This window comes from Labrus mixtus, chromosome 15 (assembly GCF_963584025.1).
Source record: "Labrus mixtus chromosome 15, fLabMix1.1, whole genome shotgun sequence".
Lineage (NCBI taxonomy): Eukaryota > Metazoa > Chordata > Actinopteri > Labriformes > Labridae > Labrus > Labrus mixtus.
Genome location: NC_083626.1, coordinates 15,126,153 through 15,134,502, shown reverse-complemented (window position 1 = coordinate 15,134,502; position 8,350 = coordinate 15,126,153).

Here is an 8,350-nt window from a genome sequence, read left to right as displayed (position 1 = left end):
TGAAATGTGCTTTATAAATAAACTTACCTTGCCTTATAATCTCCGCTTTTTTGTTAATATTGTGATGCTGTTTAAAGGCTTTATATGCAATTTTTTTGCTCCAGCAGATGTCGCACTTGAACACCAGCATGAAACCAAAACAACTTGCGGTGCATTGTGGGTTAGCATGCTAATGCTAGAGATCTTTATTATGCTCGTATCTTTACACTGCATGTAAATTTACCCGAAATGAGCGTGATCTAGAAACGCAGTTAAGCAGTGAGTACAGTATGTTATTCTTCTTTTCTCTAGTCCCTCAATTAAACAACTTTTATTCGCGAGGGGAGGAGTCAGCCGCCGTCCCGACGATGTAAACAAACTGAAGATAGGACTCGGAAAACATCACAGACAGTGGGACTCGGGTGTTACACCCATTGTAGACAGTCATTACTCACAGAGTTATTTTCAGAGGATATACTTGATTTCTATTATATTTAAGTGTGAAAAATCGCATATAAAGCCTTTAACTACACATAGCATAACATGCAAGGGCAAATATTTTCATTATAGCGTTGTGATAAGGACTCTGTTGCCTCATCCACTACTTCTGTGTCATTCTTTTTACGTCATGTCTTGCCTCAGGAGACTCTCCACAATCCAAACAGATAAGGAGGATTTCAGAGGCAGTAACCGTGAAATTCTCCAAAAAATTTCAGGAGTGCACATGACAAAATGGTTTAATTAACCAAAGCCGTTTTCACATTATGCACTACTGAAAGTAATTTCAGGAGGACTGCTGCTGATATTTTCCTGACCTGGCTGGCATGTACTCCTCACAGTGGGTGACTATCCCTGTCAGACAAGAGAGGGGGGCAGGGGGTTTCCCTAGATAAGACGTGACGTGGAAGTAGTGGCCGAAGCTATATGATGCTATAATGAGAATATTTGCCTTAATATCAATGCTATCAATGTAGTGCAACGCAATGAAAATGTCAACAAAAGAGCAGGGAAAAACATACTGACAAACAGAAAACCTAAAGCAGCAGTTCGATTACGTGCACAGAGATCGTAGCGGTCGCATGCATACACTCTATGCACCGTGCAGCAGCAACAGTAAACAAACGTCACTCCCCCCTCCCATAGGCTGGAGGTGAATTCTCCGGAGAATATCCTGCTGCATTCTCATATTAGCTCACTTGGACTTGCTGTGTAAAAATACTAGGGGTCTGGCAGGAGAAACTCCGGGTGAAGTCTGAACAAAAATTTGGCTGTTTGCATTCACACATAAAGCTGCTCCAGCAAATATCAAGAGTTTTTCAGGAGTTATCTGCAAGTGTGAAAGCCCTAAAACAGATACATACTACAATTTGAAGGACTGGACTTAAATTACAAGCTCCTTATTGAAAGAATAATCAAGGCCAACAAATAATCTGAAATATTAACGTCCTACCACGTTTGGGAGTTTTTGACTTCTTTAAATATGTTTCCTATGCTTGTGCTTTTGTGTTTTCTGCTGTACTCTGTTTAACCTAAGAATAAATATAAACATATCTGCATAACACCAACATCCATTAGTATTTATCATAGCAAAGTAGAGTAGAGAAAATCAGAGCTTTGTAGTTCAGTTCATTTTAGTTGTATTAGTTGTATATATCCAAAGGACTAAGTGTAAGCAAATTCCCATGTGGTCCGAAACAGGCCTTCCACTCAGCCCTGACCGGAGAGTTTAATTGCTGTGATTGCTCCTTTTAATTGCTGTTGTTTTTCTGTCCTGGGTTTTATAGGCATGCAATGAACAGGTATGGTTTGATTGTGGCTTTGGAAAGTGGACACAGCTCATGTTGTTGCAATTAAAATGAAGACATTTCTGCATCACACTTTGGATGACTAAGTCAGATTTCCAGGAGAGTAGAGGATGGTGATAGAAAATGAGTCCTTTACAAATATAGGGAGGCCCTATATGACTATACTGCACTGAGGATTATCATCAACTTGTTTCCTAACACAGCATCGGGTTGTGAAATTCTGAGCATGTGTGAAGTATTTAAACCAATAAAGAACTACCAGGTACATCATGACATCAGTGCAGTAAAAAAACCCTCAATCATCTGAATACAATTTAATAGCCATCTATTAATCACATAATGTAAAACATGGTCTACACTAAAAGGCCACAAACTTGGTTATCCATTGAAAAATTGTCTCTTTCTGATTAAGCAATCACATTGCAAGCATAGGCTGCCCAGTTTCCATAAATCACTTCAAACATACATGGCATTTGATTAGAAGCCATTAGCAATAGGCTCGATGTGCGTGTGAGGAGGCATGTGTTGTGCATCTCATCTCACATTTTCCATGGTCTGTAGGATGTTCCTCATTAGTGTTAATATTAATGCGACCAGAAAGAGAGGAAGAGGAGAAGAAAAATGTAAAAAGTATTTGGAAGAGGTTTTTAAAGGGGACATTTCACCAGAATCGTTATTTTTTTGCGGTTCTCTGAAGGCTCGTAACTGGCGGTCTATGAAGAGAGACATGCCGCAGTGGGGCTTAATTTAAAACCAGAAAGGTCACTGCGCTAAGAAAGGTCCTCAGCTCAGCCAAAAATATAAAATGAGGAGGAGAAAGAGAAAGCAGTGGGGGAGGAGGAGATGGCCAAGAAAGAAAGCAGAATGAACAGAGATCAGAGGATGCCGATTGGGAAGGGGGGACCCAAGCGGGAGGAAACACGTTCAAGTAATTTGGAAAGACAGTGTTTTGCATGGAGAACAAAAATGGAAAAATACTGAGAAAGAGGAAAACAGAGAGGATAATGAATTGAGCTACAATTGAACTGGAACAGACCTGGCATCAAAACAGATGCAAGAGGGTTTTTTGTTTACTTTAATGGGGTTTTTGCAAGTAATTTGTTATAATGGCTGACAATTTCAGGGAAAAACACTGCATACGTACACAGTGAAGGATTGCCAATCTGCCCAACAATCTGTGTTGGCAGAAACAACCCTCCCGAAGCCTTTGCTAAATTATGCTCCGTGTGCTTGGTACCGGACCAGCGCTAATGGTCAGATGGGAAATAAGCTTTGCCATATGCAACTCAGCACTGAAAAGGTACAACTCTGAAAACAATTCTCCCCAGATCCATGTGTCCATAAGCGATGATGACACTTGATTTGGCTGCGCTATGCATGTCCTGTGTTGGACTTGGCCTTGTTAACAATAGTAAACCATTCAGCAATAAAGCTACCCTCCCCCATCTCTACCTTACTATACCAAACCAACATCCTTGTTTTCAATCACTTGTTTATCTATCAGCTTACTTTAATTGTCCGCTGGGTGTTTGACTGCAACACATTACATAAAGCACACAGGAGCTTCATGGTGATAGCAGCATGACAGCCTCTGATGTAAAGTGTCACGCTTTGCACAGATAAGACGGGTTCAATTTTAATGTTGCTAGCACACTGAGACGCACCAGGCTCACTTGTAAAACAGAATGCCCCCTTCGCTTGTAAACGCAGCAGCCCAAGAGGAGGGAAGAGAAGGGGGTTGGGTCGAATGAGGTGGGGTCTGAATTAAAAGGAGGGGAGGAATTCCACTTTTCCAATTCCAGCAATCCATCCAGCGGATCAATTTTTCCTCTCAAATTCCCAATCCATTCCCAATCTCTTTTAAAAACGAATACCCAATTCCAATCACAACAGTAGTAAAGCACATCTTGTAAAAGGTCATAGTGTGACCTCGGAGTTCTCTAAATTGGATGCTGGTTGGCCCACTTTCATTTGAAATACTGCGCAGGCTGAAATAAAAACTGCCCAGTGCACACAACCACAATCACACCACCAGTGGGACCTGCATGCAGCCCATCAGTAGGTGTTCATTTTGATGTGACATATCACAGCACAGATAGTTAACAAGATGTTGGTCTTCTGTGCAGGGAGAAACAGGTACCAGAACTCAAACCTAAACTAGAGCATGGGGGGCCCTGGAATGATTTTAGTTAAGGTGTTGTGTGTGTGTGTGTGTGTGTGTGTGTGTGTGTGTGTGTGTGTGTGTGTGTGTGTGTGTGTGTGTGTGTGTGTGTGTGTGTGTGTGTGTGTGTGTGTGTGTGTGTGTGTGTGTGTGTGTGTGTGTGTGTGTGTGTGTGTGTGTGTGTGTGTGTGTGTGTGTGTGTGTGTGTGTGTGTGCTTGCCATAGGCAGCGTGCCGGTATATAGTGGAGTATCTCTCCTGCAGCCAGCCAAGGGAACTGATCAGATGGACGATCAAACACTAATCATTCCCTCACGGCCCATACCGAGTAAAGCTGTCATTAATTTTGCGGAATTACATCAAATCTGAGACATTCTTTATGTGGCCCACGGCCTGCAGACAGTTATACGACAGGGACTGCTGCGCTAAGCAGATGGGGCAGCTTGGCCGTGCATACTAAATACCACCGTCCCCCATTTCTCCACCCTCCCAACACTCTGCCCTCCTTCCAGGCATTCTGCTCCTGCTTTCTTTGTTTTCTACACTTCTAATGCCATTTCTTGACTATATGGTCACACTCTGCTCACAGATTACATCACTCACCCCACTGTGATCGATGTTATTAAACCTAGGAGAAATGCTCATGCTGCTTTAACTCACAACATCCTTGACTCAATAAATTGCAGACTTGTGTTTTGAATGGCTCTATTCACACACGCAAGACACATCATGAATTAATTTAGTCTGATGAGAAAATATATTGTTTACCAACATAAAATGTTTTATGTTTGAATCTTGGATGTTGACAAACTCAACAGTTTTCTTGCCTCTACACAACAGAAGGTCATAATCCCATTTAAGGTTTCCTTGGTAACTGATTACTGCTGAAGGCAAGTTACAATTTATGGCTGGTGACATATACCTGCCATTCCCTTTGAATGAGACATGTGGTAAGCTATATTCTGACAGACCACCTCAGGTAATAAAACTGCAGTAGCACTCAGGGGCTATACCATTTTCTTATATTGAGAGGAATTCCAAGCCAGGCCGCTCGAAATCAGCATATGACGGGGATTAAATTTGTGCGGAACAGTTCTACAACCGATAAATAAACAAGATGCCGAGAATTTTGTGCCAGAGAAGTTGATAGCATTTATTGTATTCTAGCTAGCAAATGTATAAAAGTGTTTATAATTCACACTTCCAAAAGACAAAAGTATAGGCTAATATGGTGTATGTGTACATTCCTGTTCGTGCATGTCTGCAGGGTGGGGGTGGGGCTATGACAGACAGAGCAGAGCCATAACAGCTGGCAGCCAGGTCAAGATCAAGCAGTTTCATGGACAATCCGCTTTCAGTCTAGTCTCTATTAGGGTGAAGGCTCACATTCCTACTGCACGGCCATCTTTTAACTTCACACAACAGTGACGCTTCAAAGTCAAGGCTATTTGAGGTCTGCCCTAATGCTTTCTGAAATGACAGCACTGCAAAACATCATCGATTTGCAACATTAATACTTCTTAAAGATGTTGTTCGTAATGAATGCCCATCTGCATCTTACTACTGATTAAAATAAATCACGATTTAAAAGAAATAAAGCAAGAGAAAGATAATCAAAAGGAATCTCAATGAAGCTGCAACCGAAACAAAATAAGAAAATTCTTTGCCATCCTAGCTTCAATCATGTGTAAACAACGACTGGATAAGTCATGCACAATTTAATTATCCAGCTGCATAGAGAGCAACTACTTCCAGCACCACTTTGCACACACAGTCGCAGCACACTAGTAATCCACTTAAACACAATTTATAGGGTCTCAACATCAACTGTCCGTTGGCATAAAATTACATGACGCATCCTTATAGTGTCTTCAACTGACTAAATTAGCCAGACTGGACCTACTAATTGAGGAGGAGTAAAGCAATGTGTGACTGGACTGACTTGACAATGAGCTGAGATAAATAAGTAGGAGGGAGAGCATCTATGAATAGGGGTGGGAAACACCAGTGGCCCCAGGATACGATATTATCACGATACTTGAGTCACGATTTGATATTATTGCGATTTTAAACATTTTGTAATATGCTGAGAATTGCGATACAATATACTAAGATATATATTGCAATTTAACTTTTTTTAACCGCATATCATGTTGACAAAATTAAACTAAATCAAGAACGATTTTGTCTCATCTCCAATAGTCTTTTAATTTCTACACAATGGAAGTCAAGCCCACAGACTGACCAACACTGTGATAAAAGTAAAACCCTGTAAAAGGCTGCATGCACCTCACAAACTGAATTGTTAGTATTTCAATCTAATCGAACTTAACTGGACACAAACATGTATGGACGACTGTACAATTGCAGTAATTCTTAACAATGCAACTTGTTCAAAATGAATTGTGCAGCCCCCTTCAGTAATTAAAAATTTGAAAAACATATATGCTATTAACATACTAAAAATATCGATACTTGCCGGCCATGAGACGATATAATATCGACCCGCAAAATATTTTGATACTGTAATGTATCAATTTTTTCCCCCACCTCTATCTATATACATAATAATATAGAATGAGGATTTCTTAAGCTGTGGTTGCTGAGGCATGAAGACTGTAAAGCTTAAAAACTGACTTTAATTTACACTTCGGGGTATTTGCTTTTACAAAATGAACTGCATTGAACATTTAACTTTCTTAAGCTGTCTATTCAATTTTATTCAAACTGTTTAAGACCAGATTCAATAACAAAAATAATTTATTTTCTTCTTTATTTTTAAGTCAAAAAATAGGCATTTAGATTCAGAAAAAAATATTCAAACTCTGAAAAGAGATATTTTCCTAATCCTGAGGTGTTGTTATCTACCTGTATGGTCAGTCAAATATTGTATGCTGTTCTGTTGCTTGCTAAACCTTTTTGCACCAGGCTAGTACAAAGTTTAGCAAAGTCAGTACTATTTGGGGTTTATTTTTTCTATTATGCATCTAATGCTGCAGTTTTATCAAACAGCTTGTTCCTTTCATTCAATGACTTTCCAAAATTATGAAAAAAGACAAACAATATGGGCTAAATCAACTTCACAATACTGTGCCAAAGGTTCATGAGTCATGAGGTTGCATGCACTGTGTATTTGAGAGGGTTTAGGGATTTGGTCTGCATAACCTGAATGCAAAGCATTGTGTTTTCAAGATGGTATACTGCCATCTGCTGTCTTACGCTGTAACATCACCTATCTGATCATTTGGACCCACTCAAGTTAAAAGCACACTGCAAGATGTTAGACATTCCTAAAACCACTGTCAAACTGGGGTGTGTTCCAGAAAGTATCTTTCCAATATCCCATTCAAATCTGAAACATGTCTAATTATCAAAATATGTATTTCAAAAGCCTGACTTTCTTAAATTCATTTTTTGTTTGTTTATTTGGACCCCCATTAGCTTCAGCATAGCGAGCAGCTGTTCTTCCTGGGGTCCGCAGTTAACATACTGACAATACATTTTACACATTTATATTATATGTATTCTTTCCACACTACACAAACATTCCCAAGCATATAGCATATCTACAATAACAACAAAATAATAAAGACAATTTACATAAATGAACAAAAACCCAAAAGAAACAGACAAACACAAAGACTACGTCTGAGTTTACAACATCTAAAAGATAATCATGGTTACACAAAATAATTGAACCAATACAATTATGGTAGAATTTAAGTTTACACAAGTACTGTTTTAAGTTCAAATGGGAGGTACGTGTACTTAACTTGGGTATTTTTTTCATATATTATTTTTCATCACTACATTTTAAAGTCTATAGGCTATTAATGTTCCACAGCATTAACATATATTTCGATTGCTTAAGTAACTTGTTAATTTGCTAAATCAGAGTTGTATTACAAAATATGATCATGTAATATATCATCATGTATTATTATGTACTTATCAATGCTGCAAGTTGGCTTTTATCATCTCCCCACATTTACCAGTTTTAACATTGTTACTTCATTTAAATGCATCACTGACTTAAAGCCATTGATACAATATACATTCTTCAGGAATATTACAATTTGCAATAAGCTGTTGCTTATGCTTGTGGTACTTTTTCTGCACATTGGTTTAAATAGGTATGCTTAGTAAAGGACCCAGTATTTCTATCTCAGCTAAAACAGTAAACCAGCTTCATTGAAAAAATAATAACAGCCTGCAGAACATCGTTTCAACTGATTAGCATTTAATTCAAACAAAGAACTATTAAATTAATGGAATATGGGGAGGTTTTACAGTAATTTCAATTAAATAAAATTCCTAGTATACACAATGAACCTTCTTGATAATGCCACTGACACCGACAAAGCAGTCACAAGGCAAACATCTGCAAGAGGCAAAAAAAATACAGC